The following is a 19,054-nucleotide window of genomic DNA, read 5'->3' as shown; positions in this document are numbered from 1 at the left end:
GCTGTGTGGGTCCCCGACTTCGCGTTGGGGATTTGGTGTGGTTGTCTTCTCGCTTTGTTCCTATGAAGGTCTCCTCTCCTAAGTTTAAGTCTCGGTTTATCGGTCCTTATAAGATTTTGGAAGTCCTTAACCCTGTGTCATTTCGTTTGGACCTCCCGGCATCGTTTGCTATTCATAATGTGTTCCATCGGTCGTTGTTGCGGAGGTATGTGGTGGCTGTGGTTCCTTCGGTTGAGCCTCCTGCCCCTGTGCTGGTTGAGGGAGAATTGGAATACGTGGTGGAGAAGATCTTGGATTCTCGTATTTCTAGACGGAGGCTTCAGTATTTGGTTAAGTGGAAAGGCTATGGTCAGGAGGATAATTCCTGGGTTGTCGCCTCTGATGTTCATGCGGCCGATTTGATTCATGCCTTCCATGTGGCTCACCCTGATCGCCCTGGGGGTTTTGATGAGGGTTCGGTGACCCCTCCTCAAGGGGGGGGGTACTGTTGTGAACTCCGTTTTCAGGCTCCCTCTGGTGGTCACAGATGGTATTGTGTGACTTTGGTTTTTTGGCTCCCCCTGGTGGTTTGGTTTATTATCCTGCGGGTCTGGCTGGATCAGCTGCCTCGTTATTCACCAGGGAGGCTCCTATTTAGCTCTGCTTCACTTCCACTTATTGCCGGCTGTCAATGTATTCAGTGCTATTCTGATTACTCCTGATTATCTCGTTTTCTGCCTCTTCAGGATAAGCTAAGTTCTGTTTGAATATTTTTTTGCTCATCTGCCTGCAATATGATTTCTGTGTATGATGAGTCTAGTCCAGCTTGCTAATATGTGATTTCTTTTTGCTGGTAAGCTCTGGGGTACGGACTTGCTTCCCCCGCACCGTTAGTTGGTGCGGGGGCTCGAGCAATCTCTGCGTGGATATTTTGAATAGGGTTTTTTATTGACCGCACAGTTCCCTTCCTATTTTCTGCTATCTAGTATTAGCGGGCCTCATTTGCTAAATCTGATTTCATCTCTGCGTTTGTCCTTTCCCCTTAACTCACCGTTAATATTTGTGGGGTGCTATTCTATATCTTTGGGGTCATTCCACTGAGGCAAGAGGGGACTTTATTTCCCTCCAGGAATAGTCAGTTTCTCAGGCCGTGAAGAGACGTCTAGGATTTTTAGGTAACGTTCCACGGCTGCCTATAGTTGTGTGCGGATAGGATCAGGTTGCGGTCAATCTAGTTACCACTTCCCCAGAGCTAGTAGTCTGTTCAGTTACTTAGCTAGTCCTACCTGCGATCCTTGCCACTAGGATCACGACAATTGCCCTCGCAGTGTACTTATCCAGAATCTGACTCTGATGAGACTATGGAGCTCCGTCACGAACGCTATAGCACCGGCTTACACGGTGACCCAGAGGAAAGTGCACAGGACATAGAAGAGGAGGTCATAGATAACACAGTTGTTGACCCCGATTGGCAGCCATTGGGGGAACAGGGTGCAGGCGTCAGTAGCTCTGAAGCGGAGGAGGAGGAGCCGCAGCAGGCATCAACATCACAACAGGTTCCATCTGGCAGGCCCATATCTGGTCAAAAATGTGTGGCAAAACCAAAACCAGTTGTAGGACAGCATGGCCATCTGGTTAAAGTAGCTCAGTGTGCAATGCCTGAAAAGGTATCCGATAGTAGGAAGAGTGCAGTCTGGCATTTTTTTAACCTAGATCCAAATGATTAGTGCAAAGTCATCTGTAAGAAATGCTCAATGACCTTCAGCAGAGGACAGAATGTTAAAAATCTAAATACAAGTTGCATGCGTAGACTTTTAACCACCATGCACTTGCAAGCCTGGACTAACTACCAATCGTCACTTAACATTGTAGCACCCTCTCACAATGAAGCTGGTCAGCAACGCTACATCCCTTCCCTCACTGTAAGCCCACCATTTACCACACCACCTGCAGTAAATGTGGCGGTTTCGTCGCAAGGCCAAAGCAGTCAGGGAATCGCCAGGTTCATGGTAGGAAACACTGTATGTAGGGCAACAGCAAGAATACCATCACCAACCCTCTCTCAGTCTGCCATGTCCACCGGCACACCCGCTAGTTCCACCCTATGCAGCTCTCCAGTCCAGCTCACCCTACATGAGACTCTCGTTAGGAAAAGGAAGTACTCATCCTCGCATCAGCGTACACAGGGTTTGAACGCCCACATTGCTAGACTAATCTTGTTAGAGATGATGCCCTACTGGTTAGTTGAAACCGAAGCTTTCAAAGCCCTGATGGACTATGCTGTACCACGCTACGAGCTACCCAGTCGACACTTCTTTTCGAGAAAAGCCATCCCAGCCCTCCACCAGCATGTAAAAGACCGCATTGTCCATGCACTCAGGCAATCTGTCAGTAGAAAGGTGCACCTGACAACAGATGCATGGATCAGTAGGCATGGCCAGGGGCGTTACGTCTCCATCACGGCACACTGGGTTAATGTGGTGGATGCAGGGTCCACAGGGGGCAGCAATATTGGGACAGTTCTGCCTAGCCCACGGTCTAGGAAACAGTTGGCTGTAGGCGTTAGTCCCCCCTCCTCCTCCTCGTCCTCCAGCAGAAGCGAGAGCTCATCCACAGACCGCAGTCGCACGACCACTCCATCCGCAGCTGCCACTGTTGCACACGAGGTGTCCCATTATGGAACAGCTAGTGGCAAGCGTCAGCAGGCTGTATTGGCAATGAAGTGTTTGGGAGACAACAGACACACCGCGGAAGTTCTGTCCGAGTTCTTGCAGCAAGAAACTCGGTCATGGCTGGGCACTGTACATCTTGAGGCAGGCAAGGTAGTGAGTGATAACGGAAGGAATTTCATGGCTGCCATAGCCCTTTCACAACTGAAACACATTCCTTGCCTGGCTCACACCTTAAACCTGGTGGTGCAGTGCTTCCTGAAAAGTTATCCGGGGTTACCCGACCTGCTCCTGAAAGTGCGCAGTCTTTGCTCGCACATCCGCCATTCGCCTGTACACTCCAGCCGTATGCAGAACCATCAGTGGTCTTTGAATCTTCCCCAGCATCGCCTAATCATCGACGTTGCAACAAGGTGGAGCTCCACACTGCACATGCTTCAGAGACTGTGCAAACAGAGGCGTGCTGTTATGTATTTGTGAGAGGATACACATACATGGGTAGGCAGTTGGATGGCAGACATTGAGTTGTCAGGTGTGCAGTGGTCGAAGCTACAAGACCTGTGTCAAGTCCTTCAGTGTTTTGAGGAATGCACACGGCTGGTTAGTGCAGACAATGCCATAATAAGCATGAGCATCCCCCTAATGCGTCTGCTGATGCAATGTTTGGCGCACATAAAGGAGCAGGCATCTGCAGCCGAGGACGAGGGAAGCCTAGATGACAGTCAGCCATTGTCTGCTCAGGGAAGTTTACAGGACGAGGTGGTGGGCAAAGAGGAGGAGGACGAGAAGGATGATGGGGATGAGTATTTTTTGGATAAAGAAGCTTCTCAGGGGGCAATAGAAACTGCTGGCGTTGCAAGGCCGGTTTCAGGGTTTTTGAGGGAGACAAGTGACGTTGATTTGCCTGAAAGTGCTCCTCAACCCAGCACATGCACTGATTTGACAACTGGAACATTGGCCCACATGGCGGATTATGCCTTGCGTATCCTCAAAACGGACCCACGCATTATGAAAATGATAACCGATGACGATTACTGGTTGGCCTGCCTCCTTGATCCTCGCTATAAAGTCAAATTGCAAAATATCATGCCACATGAGAACCTCGAAAAAATATTGGCAACCAAACAAGCAACTCTTGTAGACCGTCTGATTCAGGCATTCCCAGCACACAGCGCCGGTGATGGTTCTCACACGAGCTGCAGGGGGCAACAGGGCAGAGGTGTTAGAGGTGCACAAATCAGAAGTGGCGTTGGACAGAGGGGTTTTCTGACCAGGTTGTGGAGTGATTTCGCAATGACCGCAGACACGACAGGTACTGCAGCATCAATTAAAAGTGACAGGAGAAAACATTTGTCCAGTATGGTTACTAACTATTTTTCCTCCATTATCGATGTTCTCCCTCAATCGTCATTCCCCTTTGATTACTGGGCATCCAAAATAGACACCTGGCCTGAATTGGCCGAATATGCATTGCAGGAGCTTGCTTGCCCAGCAGCTAGTGTGCTATCAGAAAGAGTATTCAGTGCTGCTGGTTCAATACTGACCGAAAAAAGGACTCTTCTGGCTACCCAAAATGTTGATGATCTAACCTTCATTAAAATGAACCACTCTAATTATTTTGCCCCACCATTCCGGCTGACACCTAGGTTTCCGGAAAAAAGGTCTTGCTTTGGGACTGGTGTTACTGACTGTTCCAATCTCTTAATTTGCAGCTGCTGTTTGTACATCATACGACATGTTTAAACCTCCCTAAATGGCCTAAATCCCCCCACGGGGCCGTGGTCTCGCCACTTGGCGCAAGCACCCATCAGAGTGCCGTTTGTCTGAAGAGGTGGGTGTGCCCACTTTTGGTCGACGGCACTGCCACTGGGTCCCTCATCGTACAATGAAGTGTCTCTGGCGGTGGTGGTGCGCACCCAACGTCAGACACACCATTGTAACATGAGGGGCCCTGGGCCTGTACCGCCGGCCACGAGAGAGTGCCCCCCCCCCAGCTCAAACAGTGCTCTACCACTTGCAAAATTATCTCTCACTGCTCCACCACTGTTTAGTCTATGCGCTGAAATCCTTCAATGCCTGGCACTGACAATAACAATTTGTTGACATGTATGATGCTATTTAAAATAGGCAGGGGCCCTGTCCTACATTTACACCAGTAAATACTTTGCGCCAACTTACAATGTCTGAAAGTCAGCATAGGAGCACACCCCTGTACCTAAGTATGCACCCTATTTTTTTGGTTTTGTTTTGTTTTTTTTACGAGACATTAACATCTATTTAGTTTTTTGGAGTACTTACTGTCCCTCCTTCCAATTGTCCTCCGCCGAGCACACCAATGCTGCCTGTGTACCCCTGCCACATAATGGAAGCTGCATAGAGCCTATTTTGTTATTTTAGGCCTACTAAGTCTGTCTGCAGTCCCTCCTTCCAATTGTCCTCCGCTGACCACACCAATGCTGCCTGTGTACCCCTGCCACATAATGGAAGCTGCATAGAGCCTATTTTGTTATTTTAGGCCTACTAAGTCTGTCTGCGGTCCCACCTTCCAATTGTCCTCCGCTGAGCACACCATTGCTGCCTGTGTACCCCTGCCAAGTAATGGAAGTTGTGTTTTAACCCACGATGTGAATTCGATGTGATTTTAACCCACGATGTGGATTTGAGTAGTTCTGCCATACATACCACATTTGTGACCACATGAATTCTTTTGTAAAACCTTGTTTCCCTCTTGCGGACCACTGACTTTTAAATTTGGTGTATATGTATTTAAAAAAAGGAAAAATCGTGTCTGTGCTGATCTCGAATACGCTCCCTATCTCCACCTGTGTGAGTATTCTAATGCTTTCTAGCAACCAGGTGCGCTGCCTGCATTAGATAGAATCTGTTCATGGAACCCTCACGTGTCACAATTGGCCCTTGGCCATGGTCGTTCCACGTGTCACAATGGGCTGGAACCCTCACGTGTCACAATGGGTCCTTGGCCTATAAAAAGCAGCACGGTGGCAGCCATCTTCAGTCTGCTGCCGGAGCAGTGGCGAGCAGCATGGTGGTAGATAGGCAGCAGGGTCTATACCCGGCATCTGGAGAGCTAAGGGAAGACAGCAGCTCGCTTGTTTGTTTTTGGAATTTCCCTCTCGCACACCTCCTCCTGAGGGCACATAGGAACAAAGAGGGGTAGGAGGGTTACAATAGGTGGGGTTATGCAGATTAAAAACGAGGGGCTCACAGCTTGAACAAACAGCAGAACGGCCATTGTGAAGGCATCCGGTTTGCTAAAATGTCCTCCTCAGGGCAATCTTTTGCTCCATCTGCCTAAAGGGTATCAGTGTAAGGCCTTGGTGCGGCACAAGTGCAAAACGAGTTCTTGTTATTGCTTCTTGGCCTTCTGGCTATGATGAAGAATAAGTGTCAGGCCTCAAGGTTGCACAAGTACAAAACCTTTTTTGGTTATCGCTTTTCGGCTTTTTGGCTATGATCGTCGTTGCCGCCGCCTCCGCCGCCCAAGATCAATTGTAGTATCTGTTGTTATCAGTTTAATATCTGATACGTCTCCTAATTGGGGACCATATATTAAATGGATTTTTAGAACAGGGAGATGGGAAAAGAGCTTGCTCTGTCCCCTCACGCATTGACCCGTTATTGCAGTATCTCCGGAACAGTGCACTCCTTCTCTGATCCGGTTTCCAAAAACAGACTGAATTGAAATCAGCGCAAGTTGTGTTTTAACCCACGATGTGAATTCTTTTCAGGGTCAAAGAATCACATTTCAGATGCCAAGTGTAGCATTTTGCTCGCTTTCGCTTGACCATTTGCAACATTTTGTGTGTGTGCCTTGAATTGCTTTCACCTATGGATGTCAAGCATTATATTGCATTCAATATGCAATCAAGCAATCAATCAATTTGTCTTTACTGGTTGCATCAGGTGTGTTAAGATGTAGGCCTGTATTAGGCCTTTGTTACTGTGTTGCATATATACTGTACCATCCATCTACAAAGTTAGGCCCCCCTGCTGTCAGTACTAGGCATTTAAATTGAAGTATCCAATGAGTAGTTTTGCCATACATACCACATTTGTGACCGCATGAATTCTTTTGTAAAACCTTGTTTCCCTCTTGTGGACCACTGACTTTTAAATTTGGTGTATATGTATTTAAAAAAAGGAAAAATCGTGTCTGTGCTGATCTCGAATACGCTGCCTATCTCCACCTGTGTGAGTATTCTAATGCTTTCTAGCAACCAGGTGCACTGCCTGCATTAGATAGAATCTGTTCACGGAACCTTCACGTGTCACAATTGGCCCTTGGCCATGGTCGTTCCACGTGTCACAATGGGCTGGAACCCTCACGTGTCACAATGGGTCCTTGGCCTATAAAAAGCAGCGCGGTGGCAGTCATCTTCAGTCTGCTGCCGGAGCAGCGGCGAGCAGCATGGTGGTAGATAGGCAGCTGTTGTGAATTCTGCTTTTTGGCTCCCTCCAGTGGTTGTAGATGGTAATGCAGTGGTCCCTGGTTTGTAGCCCTGGTCAGGTGAATCTACTGATTGCAGTTCTGACTGGGGTATTTAGGCTTGCAGGATTCATTAGTCCTTGCCAGTTGTCCATTGTTTTTGGAGGTTAAGTCCTTTCCTGGTTCCTTCTGCCTTACTGCCAAATCTGCAAGATAAGTGTCTGGTTTCCTTGTGCACACATGCAGTGTGCTTGATGATTCAGTACTATTCATTGTGTTTTTGTCCAGCTTTGATTGTGTCAGTGCTTTCACAGTCTTGTTGGATTCTCAGGAGTTGCAGATGTACATTCCATGACTTTAGTTAGTTTGTGGAACTTTTTGTATTTTTCTGCTGTGGTATTTTTGAAGTGTTTTAATACTGACCGCTTAGTATTCTGTCCTATCTTTCCCTGTTTAGTTAGAGTGGCCTCTTTTGCTGAGGTCTGTTTTCTGCCTGTGTGTGTCTTTTCCTCTCCTATTCACAGTCGGTATTTGTGGGGGGCTGCCTATCCTTTGGGGTTCTGCTCTGAGGCAAGTTAGTTTTCCCATTTCCATCTATAGGGGTATGTAGTTCTCTGGCTGTGTCGAGGTGTCTAGGTTTGTTAGGCACACCCCACGGCTACTTCTAGTCGCGGTGTTAAGTTCAGGGTTTGCGGTCAGTACAGATTCCACTTCTCCTGAGAAAGTTCCATGCAGCTCCCAGGTCACCGGATCATAACAGTACAACTGGCCAATAATGAGTTAAATGCATCTCAGAAGAAGGGAAGAAAGGTGTTGAGTCATTTTTTTTTCTGTAGTCTGTTTTGCCTGTTCCTCCCTCTTTTCCCCTGGGTGACTGAGGAGCTTTGCATTAGCATGGATGTTCAGGAATTAGCTTCTCGTGTAGATCAGCTTGCTGCTAGGGTGCAGGGAATTTCTGATTATATTGTTCAAACTCCTGTGTTAGAGCCGAAGGTTCTTACTCCTGATTTGTTTTTTGGTGACAGGTCTAAATTTTTGAGTTTTAAAAACAATTGTAAACTGTTTTTTGCTTTGAGACCTCGATCCTCTGGTGATTTCATTCAGCAGGTTAAAATCGTTATTTCCCTGCTGCGTTGTGATCCACAGGATTGGGCATTTTCCCTGGAATCTGGGAATCCTGCTTTGCTTAATATAGATTCCTTTTTTCAGGCTCTAGGACTATTATATGATGAACCTAATTCTGTGGATCAAGCAGAGAAGACCTTGTTAGGCCTGTCTCAGGGTCAAGAGGCAGAAGAATTGTATTGTCAGAAATTTAGAAAATGGTCTGTGTTGACTAAATGGAATGATGATGCTTTGGCGGCAATTTTCAGAAAGGGTCGTTCTGAATCCGTTAAAGATATTATGGTGGGTTTTCCCACGCCTGTCGATCTGAGCGATTCTATGTCTCTGGCTATTCAGATTGATCAGCGTTTGCGGGAGCGCAGAACTGTGCGCACTGTGGCGTGGTCCTCTGAGCAGAGTCCTGAGCCAATGCAGTGTGATAGGATTCTGTCTAGAACAGAACAACAGGGTTTCAGACGTCAGAATAGGTTGTGTTATTATTGTGGTGATGCTTCTCATGTTATTTCAGTCTGCCCTAAGCGGACAAAGAGGATCGCTAGTTCATTTACCATCAGTACTGTACAACCTAAATTTCTGTTATCTGTGTCCTTGATCTGCTCATTGTCGTCATTTTCTGTCATGGCGTTTGTGGATTCAGGACCCGCTTTGAATTTAATGGACTTTGAGTTTGCCAGGCGTTGTGGTTTTCCCTTGCAGCCTTTGCAGAACCTTATTCCTTTAAGGGGCATTGATGCTACACCTTTGGCTAAAAATAAGCCCCAGTTTTGGACACAGGTGACCATGCGTATGGCACCAGCCCATCAGGAAGATTGTCGATTTCTGGTGTTGCATAATTTACATGATGCTATCGTGCTCGGTTTTCCGTGGTTGCAGGTACACAATCCTGTGTTGGATTGGAAGTCTATGTCTGTGACTAGTTGGGGTTGTCAGGGGGTTCATAATGATGTACCTTTAATGTCCATTTCCTCTTCTTCCTCTTCCGAAATTCCAGAGTTTTTGTCTGATTTTCAGGATGTATTCGATGAGCCCAAGTCCAGTTCTCTTCCACCGCATAGGGACTGTGATTGTGCGATTGATTTGATTCCAAGCTGTAAGTTTCCTAAAGGCCGACTCTTCAACCTGTCTGTGCCTGAACATATCGCTATGCGAAGTTATGTTAAGGAGTCTTTGGAGAAAGGGCATATTCGGCCATCTTCTTCACCGATGGGAGCAGGATTTTTTTGTTGTTGCTAAGAAGGATGGCTCCTTGAGACCCTGTATTGATTATCGCCTCTTGAATAAGATCACGGTCAAGTTTCAATACCCTTTACCTTTGCTTTCCGATTTATTTGCTAGGATTAAGGGGGCTAGTTGGTTTACAAAGATTGACCTTGGGGGCCTATAATCTTGTTCGTATTAAGCAGGGTGATGAATGGAAAACTGCGTTCAATACGCCCGAAGGCCATTTTGAATACCTTGTGATGCTGTTCGGGCTCTCTAATGCTCCATCTGTTTTTCAATCTTTCATGCATGATATCTTCCGGAATTATATTGATAAATTCTTGATTGTATATCTGGACGATATTTTGATTTTTTCTGATGATTGGGAGTCTCATGTGCAGCAGGTCAGGATGGTGTTTCAGATCCTTCGTGACAATGCTTTGTTTGTGAAGGGGTCTAAGTGTCTCTTTGGGGTGCAGAAGGTATCTTTTTCGGGTTTTATTATTTCTCCTTCATCTATTGAGATGGATGCAGTTAAGGTTCAGGCCATTCATGATTGGATTCAGCCTACGTCCGTAAAGAGCCTTCAGAAATTTTGGGGTTTTGCAAATTTTTATCGCCGTTTCATTGCTAACTTTTCCAGCGTGGTTAAACCCTTGACCGATTTGACGAAGAAAGGTGCTGATGTGGCCAATTGGTCCTCTGCGGCGGTATCTGCTTTTCAGGAGCTTAAGCGCCGATTTACTTCTGCTCCTGTGTTGCGTCAACCAGATGTTTCTCTTCCATTTCAGGTTGAGGTTGACGCTTCTGAGATTGGCGCAGGGGCCGTTTTGTCTCAGAGGGATCCTAGTGGTTCCTTGTTGAAACCATGTGCCTTCTTTTCCCGTAAATTTTCACCTGCTGAACGCAATTATGATGTCGGCAATCTTGAGTTGTTGGCTATGAAATGGGCGTTTGAGGAGTGGCAACATTGGCTTGAGGGAGCTAAGCACCGTTTTGTGGTTCTGACTGATCATAAGAATCTGATCTACCTCGAGTCTGCCAAGCGGCTGAATCCTGGACAGGCTCGGTGGTCTTTGTTTTTTTCCGGTTTTGATTTTGTGGTCTCGTATCTTCCGGGTTCTAAGAATGTTAAGGCTGATGCTCTTTCTAGGAGTTTTTTGCCTGATTCTCCTGAGGTCCTTGAACCTGTCGGCATTCTGAAAGAAGGGGTTGTTCTTTCAGCCATTTCTTCTGATTTATGACGGGTTCTTCAGGAATTTCAGGCTGACAGACCTGACCGCTGTCCAGTGGGGAAATTGTTTGTTCCTGACAGATGGACTAGTAGAGTGATTTCTGAGGTTCATTGTTCTGTGTTGGCTGGTCATCCTGGTATTTTTGGTACCAGAGACTTGGTTGGTAGGTCCTTTTGGTGGCCTTCTTTGTCACGGGATGTGCGTTCTTTTGTGCAGTCCTGTGGGACTTGTGCGCGGGCCAAGCCTTGTTGTTCCCGTGCTAGTGGGTTGCTTTTGCCTTTGCCGGTCCCTGAGAGTCCTTGGACGCATATTTCTATGGATTTTATTTCTGACCTTCCTGTTTCCCAGAAGATGTCAGTTATCTGGTTTGCTTGTGACCGGTTCACTAAGATGGTTCATTTGGTGCCTTTGCCTAAATTGCCTTCCTCCTCAGATTTGGTTTCGTTGTTTTTTCAGCATGTGGTTCGTTTGCATGGTATTCCGGAGAATATTGTGTCTGACCGGGGTTCCCAGTTTGTTTCTAGGTTTTGGCGGGCCTTTTGTGCTAGGCTGGGCATTGATTTATCTTTTTCCTCTGCATTTCATCCTCAGACAAATGGCCAGACCGAGCGAACTAATCACACCTTGGAGACTTATTTGATATGCTTTGTGTCTGCTGATCAGGATGATTGGGTGACCTTTTTGCCATTGGCCGAGTTTGCCCTTAATAATCGGGCTAGTTCGGCTACTTTGGTTTCGTCTTTTTTTTGTAATTTTGGTTTTCATCCTCGTTTTTCTTCTGGGCAGGTTGAGCCTTCTGACTGTCCTGGTGTAGATTCTGTGGTTGACAGGTTGCAGCAGATTTGGACTCATGTGGTAGACAATTTGGTGTTGTCTCAGGAGAAGGCTCAACGTTTTGCTAACCGTCGTCGGGGTGTTGGTTCCCGGCTTCGGGTTGGGGATCTGGTCTGGTTGTCTTCCCATCATGTTCCGATGAAGGTTTCTTCTCCTAAGTTTAAGCCTCGGTTTATTGGTCCTTATAGGATTTCTGAGATTATTAATCCGGTGTCTTTTCGTTTGGCGATTCCTGCCTCTTTTTCTATCCATAATGTCTTCCATAGATCTTTATTGCGGAAATATGTGGTACCCGTTGTTCCCTCTGTTGATCCTCCAGCCCCTGTGTTGGTTGATGGGGAGTCGGAGTATGTGGTTGAGAAGATTTTGGATTCTCGTTTTTCGAGGCGGAGGCTTCAGTATCTTGTCAAATGGAAGGGTTATGGCCAGGAGGATAATTCTTCGGTTTTTGCCTCCGATGTCCATGCTGCTAATTTGGTTCATGCTTTTCATCTGGCTCGTCCCGATAAGCCTGGGGGCTCTGGTGAGGGTTCGGTGACCCCTCCTCAAGGGGGGGGTACTGTTGTGAATTCTGCTTTTTGGCTCCCTCCGGTGGTTGTAGATGGTAATGCAGTGGTCCCTGGTTTGCAGCCCTGGTCAGATGAATCTACTGATTGCAGTTCTGACTGGGGTATTTAGGCTTGCAGGATTCATTAGTCCTTGCCAGTTGTCCATTGTTTTTGGAGGTTAAGTCCTTTCCTGGTTCCTTCTGCCTTACTGCCAAATCTGCAAGATAAGTGTCTGGTTTCCTAGTGCACACATGTGGTGTGCTTGATGATTCAGTACTATTCATTGTGTTTTTGTCCAGCTTTGATTGTGTCAGTGTTTTCACAGTCTTGTTGGATTCTCAGGAGTTGCAGATGTACATTCCATGATTTTAGTTAGTTTGTGGAACTTTTTGTATTTTTCTGCTGTGGTATTTTTGAAGTGTTTTAATACTGACCGCATAGTATTCTGTCCTATCTTTCCCTGTTTAGTTAGATTGGCCTCTTTTGCTGAGGTCTGTTTTCTGCCTGTGTGTGTCTTTTCCTCTCCTATTCACAGTCGGTATTTGTGGGGGGCTGCCTATCCTTTGGGGTTCTGCTCTGAGGCAAGTTAGTTTTCCCATTTCCATCTATAGGAGTATGTAGTTCTCCGGCTGTGTCGAGGTGTCTAGGTTTGTTAGGAACAACCCACGGCTACTTCTAGTTGCGGTGTTAAGTTCAGGGTTTGCGGTCAGTACAGATTCCACTTCTCCTGAGAAAGTTCCATGCAGCTCCCAGGTCACGGGATCATAACAGGCAGCAGGGTCTATAACCAGCATCTGGAGAGCTAAGGGAAGACAGCTGCTCACTTGTTTGTTTTTGGAATTTCCCTCTCGCACACCTCCTCCTGAGGGCACATAGGAACAAAGAGGGGTAGGAGGGTTACAATACGTGGAGTTATGCAGATTAAAAACGAGGGGCTCACAGCTTGAACAAACAGCAGAACGGCCATTGTGAAGGCGTCCGGTTTGCTAAAATGTCCTCCTCAGGGCAATCTTTTGCTCCATCTCCCTAAAGGGTATCAGTGTTAGGCCTTGGTGCGGCACAAGTGCAAAACGAGTTCTGGTTATTGCTTCTTGGCCTTCTGGCTATGATGAAGGATCAGTGTCAGGCCTCAAGGTGGCACAAGTATAAAACCATTTTTGGTTATCGCTTCTCGCCCTTTTGGCTATGATCGTCGCCGCCGCCCAAGATCAATTGTAGTATATGTTGTTATCAGTTTAATATCTGATATGTCTCCTAATTGGGGACCATATATTAAATGGATTTTTTGGACAGGGAGATGGGAAAAGAGCTTGCTCTGCCCACTCACGCATTGACCCGTTGTTGCAGTATCTCCGGGAACAGTGCACTCCTTCTCTAATGCGGTTTCCAAAAACAGATTGAATTGAAATCAGCGCAAGTTGTGTTTTAACCCACGATGTGAATTCTTTTTAGGGTGAAAGAAGCACATTTCAGATGCCAAGTGTAGCATTTTGCTCGCTTTCGCTTGACTATTTGCAACATTTTGTGTGTGTGCCTTGCCTTGCTTTCACCTATGTATGTCAAGCATTATATTGCATTCAATATGCAATCAATCAATCAATTTGTCTTTATTGGTTGCATCAGGTGTGTTAAGATGCAGGCCTGTATTAGACCTTTGTCACTGTGTTGCATATATACAGTACCATCCATCTACAAAGTTAGGGCCCCCTGCTGTCAGTACTAGGCTTTTAAATTGAAGTATCCAATGAGTAGTTCTGCCATACATACCACATTTGTGACCACATGAATTCTTTTGTAAAACCTTGTTTCCCTCTGGCGGACCACTGACTTTTAAATTTGGTGTATACGTATTTAAAAAAAGGAAAAATCGTGTCTGTGCTGATCTCGAATACGCTGCCTATCTCCACCTGTGTGAGTATTCTAATGCTTTCTAGCAACCAGGTGCGCTGCCTGCATTAGATAGAATCTGTTCACGGAACCCTCACGTGTCACAATTGGCCCTTGGCCATGGTCGTTCCACGTGTCACAATGGGCTGGAACCCTCACGTGTCACAATGGGTCCTTGGCCTATAAAAAGCAGCGCGATGGCAGTCATCTTCAGTCTGCTGCCGGAGCAGCGGCGAGCAGCATGGTGGTAGATAGGCAGCAGGGTCTATACCCGGCATCTGGAGAGCTAAGGGAAGACAGCTGCTCGCTTGTTTGTTTTTGGAATTTCCCTCTCGCACACCTCCTCCTGAGGGCACATAGGAACAAAGAGGGGTAGGAGGGTTACAATAGGTGGGGTTATGCAGATTAAAAACGAGGGGCTCACAGCTTGAACAAACAGCAGAACGGCCATTGTGAAGGCGTCCGGTTTGCTAAAATGTCCTCCTCAGGGCAATCTTTTGCTCCATCTCCCTAAAGGGTATCAGTGTCAGGCCTCAAGGTGGCACAAGTACAAAACCATTTTTGGTTATCGCTTCTCGGCCTTTTGGTTATGATTGTCGTCGCCGCCGCCCAAGATCAATTGTAATATCTGTTGTTATCAGTTTAATATCTGATACGTCTCCTAATTAAGGACCATATATTAAATGGGTTTTTAGAACAGGGAGATGGGAAAAGAGCTTGCTCTGCCCACTCCCGCATTGACCCGTTATTGCAGTATCTCCGGGAACAGTGCACTCCTTCTCTGATCCGGTTTCCAAAAACAGATTGAATTGAAATCAGCGCAAGTTGTGTTTTAACCCACGATGTGAATTCTTTTCAGGGTCAAAGAAGCACATTTCAGATGCCAAGTGTAGCATTTTGCTCGCTTTCGCTTGACCATTTGCAACATTTTCTGTGTGTGCCTTGCCTTGCTTTCACCTATGTATGTCAAGCATTATATTGCATTCAATATACATTCAATCAATCAATCAATCAATCAATCAATCAATTTGTCTTTACTGGTTGCATCAGGTGTGTTAAGATGTAGGCCTGTATTAGGCATTTGTTACTGTGTTGCATATATACTGTACCATACATCTACAAAGTTAGGCCCCCCTGCTGTCAGTACTAGGCGTTTAAATTGAAGTATCCAATGAGTAGTTCTGCCATACATACCACATTTGTGACCGCATGAATTCTTTTGTAAAACCTTGTTTCCCTCTTGTGGACCACTGACTTTTAAATTTGGTGTATATGTATTTAAAAAAAGGAAAAATTGTGTCTGTGCTGATCTCGAATACGCTGCCTATCTCCACCTGCGTGAGTATTCTAATGCTTTCTAGCAACCAGGTGCGCTGCCTGCATTAGATAGAATCTGTTCACGGATCCCTCACGTGTCACAATTGGCCCTTGGCCATGGTCGTTCCACGTGTCACAATGGGCTGGAACCCTCACGTGTCACAATGGGTCCTTGGCCTATAAAAAGCAGCGTGACGGCAGTCATCTTCAGTCTGCTGCCGGAGCAGCGGCGAGCAGCATGGTGGTAGATAGGCAGCAGGGTTTATAGCCGGCATCTGGAGAGCTAAGGGAAAAAAAGCTGCTTGCTTGTTTGTTTTTGGATTTTCCCTCTCGCACACCTCCTCCTGAGGGCACATAGGAACAAAGAGGGGTAGGAGGGTTACAATAGGTGGGGGTATGCAGATTAAAAACGAGGGGCTCACAGCTTGAACAAACAGCAGAACGGCCATTGTGAAGGCGTCCGGTTTGCTAAAATGTCCTCCTCAGGGCAATCTTTTGCTCCATCTCTCTAAAGGGTATCAGTGTTAGGCCTTGGTGCGGCACAAGTGCAAAACGAGTTCTGGTTATTGCTTCTTGGCCTTCTGGCTACGATGAAGGGTCAGTGTCAGGCCTCAAGGTGGCACAAGTACAAAACCATTTTTGGTTATCGCTTCTCGGCCTTTTGGCTATGATCGTCGTCTTCGCCGCCCAAGATCAATTGTAGTATCTGTTGTTATCAGTTTAATATCTGATACGTCTCCTAATTGGGGACCATATATTAAATGGATTTTTAGAACAGGGAGATGGGAAAAGAGCTTGCTCTTCCCACTCACGCATTAACCCGTTATTGCAGTATCTCCGGGATCAGTGCACTCCTTCTCTGATCCGGTTTCCAAAAACAGATTGAATTGAAATCAGCGCAAGTTGTGTTTTATCCCACGATGTGAATTCTTTTCAGGGTCAAAGAAGCACATTTCAGATGCCAAGTGTAGCATTTTGCTCGCTTTCGCTTGACCATTTGCATCATTTTGTGTGTGTGCCTTGCCTTGCTTTCACCTATGTATGTCAAGTAGTGTTGAGCGATACCGTCCGATACTTGAAAGTATCGGTATCGGAAAGTATCGGCCGATACCGGCAAAATATCGGATCCAATCCGATACCGATACCCGATACCAATACAAGTCAATGGGACTCATGTATCGGACGGTATTCCTGATGGTTCCCAGGGTCTGAAGGAGAGGAAACTCTCCTTCAGGCCCTGGGAACCATATAAATGTGTAAAAGAAAGAATTAAAATAAAAAATATCGCTATACTCACCTGTCCGACGCAGCCGGGACTTCAGCGAGGGAACCGGCAGCGTTGTTTGTTTAAAATTCGCGCTATTACTTGGTTACGTGAATTCCCGGCTTGTGATTGGTCAGGTCGGCCATGTTGCCGGGACGCGGACCAATCACAGCAAGCCGTGACGAAATTACGTCACGGCTTGCTGTGATTGGTCCGCGTCCCGGCAATATGGCCGCCCTGACCAATCACAAGCCGTGACGTCACGGGAGGCTGGACACGCGCTCATTTTAAAATGGGCGCGTGTCCAGCCTCCCGTGACGTCACGGCTTGTGATTGGTTGCGCCGCGGTCAACCAATCACAAGCCGGGAGGCTGGACGCGCTCATTTTAAAATGGGCGCGTGTCCAGTCTCCCGTGACGTCACGGCTTGTGATTGGTTGCGCCGCGGTCAACCAATCACAAGCCGGGAGGCTGGACGCGCTCATTTTAAAATGGGCGCGTGTCCAGCCTCCCGTGACGTCACGGCTTGTGATTGGTCAGGACGGCCATATTGCCGGGACGCGGACCAATCACAGCAAGCCGTGACGTAATTTCGTCACGGCTTGCTGTGATTGGTCCGCGTCCCGGCAACGTGGCCGACCTGACCAATCACAAGCCGGGAATTCACGTAACCAAGTAATAGCGCGAATTTTAAACAAACAACGCTGCCGGTTTCCTCGCTGAAGTCCCGGCTGCGTCGGACAGGTGAGTATAGCGATATTTTTTATTTTAATTCTCTCTTTTACACATTTTAACATTAATGTTGTTGCGATACCCGATACCCGATACCACAAGAGTATCGGAATCCCGGTATCGGAATTCCGATACAGCAAGTATCGGCCGATACCCGATACTTGCAGCATCGGAATGCTCAACACTAATGTCAAGCATTATATTGCATTCAATATACAATCAATCAATCAATTTGTCTTTACTGGTTGCATCAGGTGTGTTAAGATGTAGGCCTGTATTAGGCCTTTGTTACTGTGTTGCATATATACTGTACCATCCATCTACAAAGTTAGGCCCCCCTGCTGTCAGTACTAGGCGTTTAAATTGAAGTATCCAATGAGTAGTTCTGCCATTCATACCACATTTGTGACCGCATGAATTCTTTTGTAAAACCTTGTTTCCCTCTTGTGGATCACTGACTTTTAAATTTGGTGTATATGTATTTAAAAAAAGGAAAAATCGTGTCTGTGCTGATCTCGAATACGCTGCCTATCTCCACCTGTGTGAGTATTCTAATGCTTTCTAGCAACCAGGTGTGCTGCCTGCATTAGATAGAATCTGTTCACGGAACCCTTAGGTGTCACAATTGGCCCTTGGCCATGGTCGTTCCACGTGTCACAATGGGCTGGAACCCTCACGTGTAACAATGGGTACTTGGCCTATAAAAAGCAGCGCGGTGGCAGTCATCTTCAGTCTGCTGCCGGAGCAGCGGCGAGCAGCATGGTGGTAGATAGGCAGCAGGGTCTATACCCAGCATCTGGAGAGCTAAGGGAAGACAGCTGCTCGCTTGTTTGTTTTTGGAATTTCCCTCTCGCACACCTCCTCCTGAGGGCACATAGGAACAAAGAGGGGTAGGAGGGTTACAATAGGTGGGGTTATGCAGATTAAAAACGAGGGGCTCACAGCTTGAACAAACAGCAGAACGGCCATTGTGAAGGCGTCCGGTTTGCTAAAATGTCCTCCTCAGGGCAATCTTTTGCTCCATCTCCCTAAAGGGTATCAGTGTTAGGCCTTGGTGCGGCACAAGTGCAAAACGAGTTCTTGTTATTGCTTCTTGGCCTTCTGGCTACGATGAAGGATCAGTGTCAGGCCTCAAGGTGGCACAAGTACAAAAACCATTTTTGGTTATCGCTAGTGTTGAGCATTCCGATACCGCAAGTAATGGGTATCGGCCGATACTTGCGGGTATCGGAATTCCGATACCGAGATCCGATACTTTTGTGGTATCGGGTATCGGTATCGAAACAACATTAATGTGTAAAAGAAAGAATTAAAATAAAAAATATTGCTATACTCACCTCTCCGACGCAGCCTGCACCTTACCGAGGGAACCGGCAGCGTTCTTTGCTTAAAATGCGCGCTTTTCCTTCATTCCGTGACGTCACGGCTTCTGATTGGTCGCGTGCCGCCCATGTGGCCGCGACGCAACCAATCACAGCAAGCCGTGACGTAATTTTAGGTCCTTCAGTATTTTAAAATTACGTTCCGACGTTGTGATTGGTCGCGTCGCGGTCACATGGGCGACGCGACCAATCACAAGCCATGACGTCACGGGAGGCAGGAGACGCGCGCATTTTAAAAGGAAGTCTCTACGAAACGTGCGTTGGGGCGGCAGGGACCAACGTGGTACTGGCACTTTACCTTTGCAACATTTAGTGAGTATATCATGCCTCTTTCTATTATATGTTCATATCTTAGGCTTACGCCTGTTGTTTTGCCTTGCCACATTATACACTGATTCTAATGTGGGTTAATGTTATTCATCTGTTATTTATTATC

At 46.7% G+C, this 19,054-nt stretch overlaps 4 pseudogenes; all 4 read left to right on the top strand.

Annotated features, from left to right (window-relative positions):
- Window positions 1–6,097: 6,097 nt before the first annotated feature.
- Window positions 6,098–6,317, top strand: LOC143777296 (U2 spliceosomal RNA; annotated as a pseudogene).
- Window positions 6,318–13,200: 6,883 nt separating this feature from the next.
- LOC143777294 (U2 spliceosomal RNA) lies at window positions 13,201–13,409 on the top strand (annotated as a pseudogene).
- A 1,082-nt stretch (window positions 13,410–14,491) lies between these two features.
- Window positions 14,492–14,703, top strand: LOC143777297 (U2 spliceosomal RNA; annotated as a pseudogene).
- Window positions 14,704–15,886: 1,183 nt separating this feature from the next.
- Window positions 15,887–16,098, top strand: LOC143777202 (U2 spliceosomal RNA; annotated as a pseudogene).
- The last annotated feature ends 2,956 nt before the right edge of the window (window positions 16,099–19,054 follow it).

This window comes from Ranitomeya variabilis, chromosome 5, assembly GCF_051348905.1.
Source record: "Ranitomeya variabilis isolate aRanVar5 chromosome 5, aRanVar5.hap1, whole genome shotgun sequence".
NCBI classification, from domain to species: Eukaryota; Metazoa; Chordata; class Amphibia; order Anura; family Dendrobatidae; genus Ranitomeya; species Ranitomeya variabilis.
This window is presented reverse-complemented; position numbering and strand designations above follow the sequence as displayed.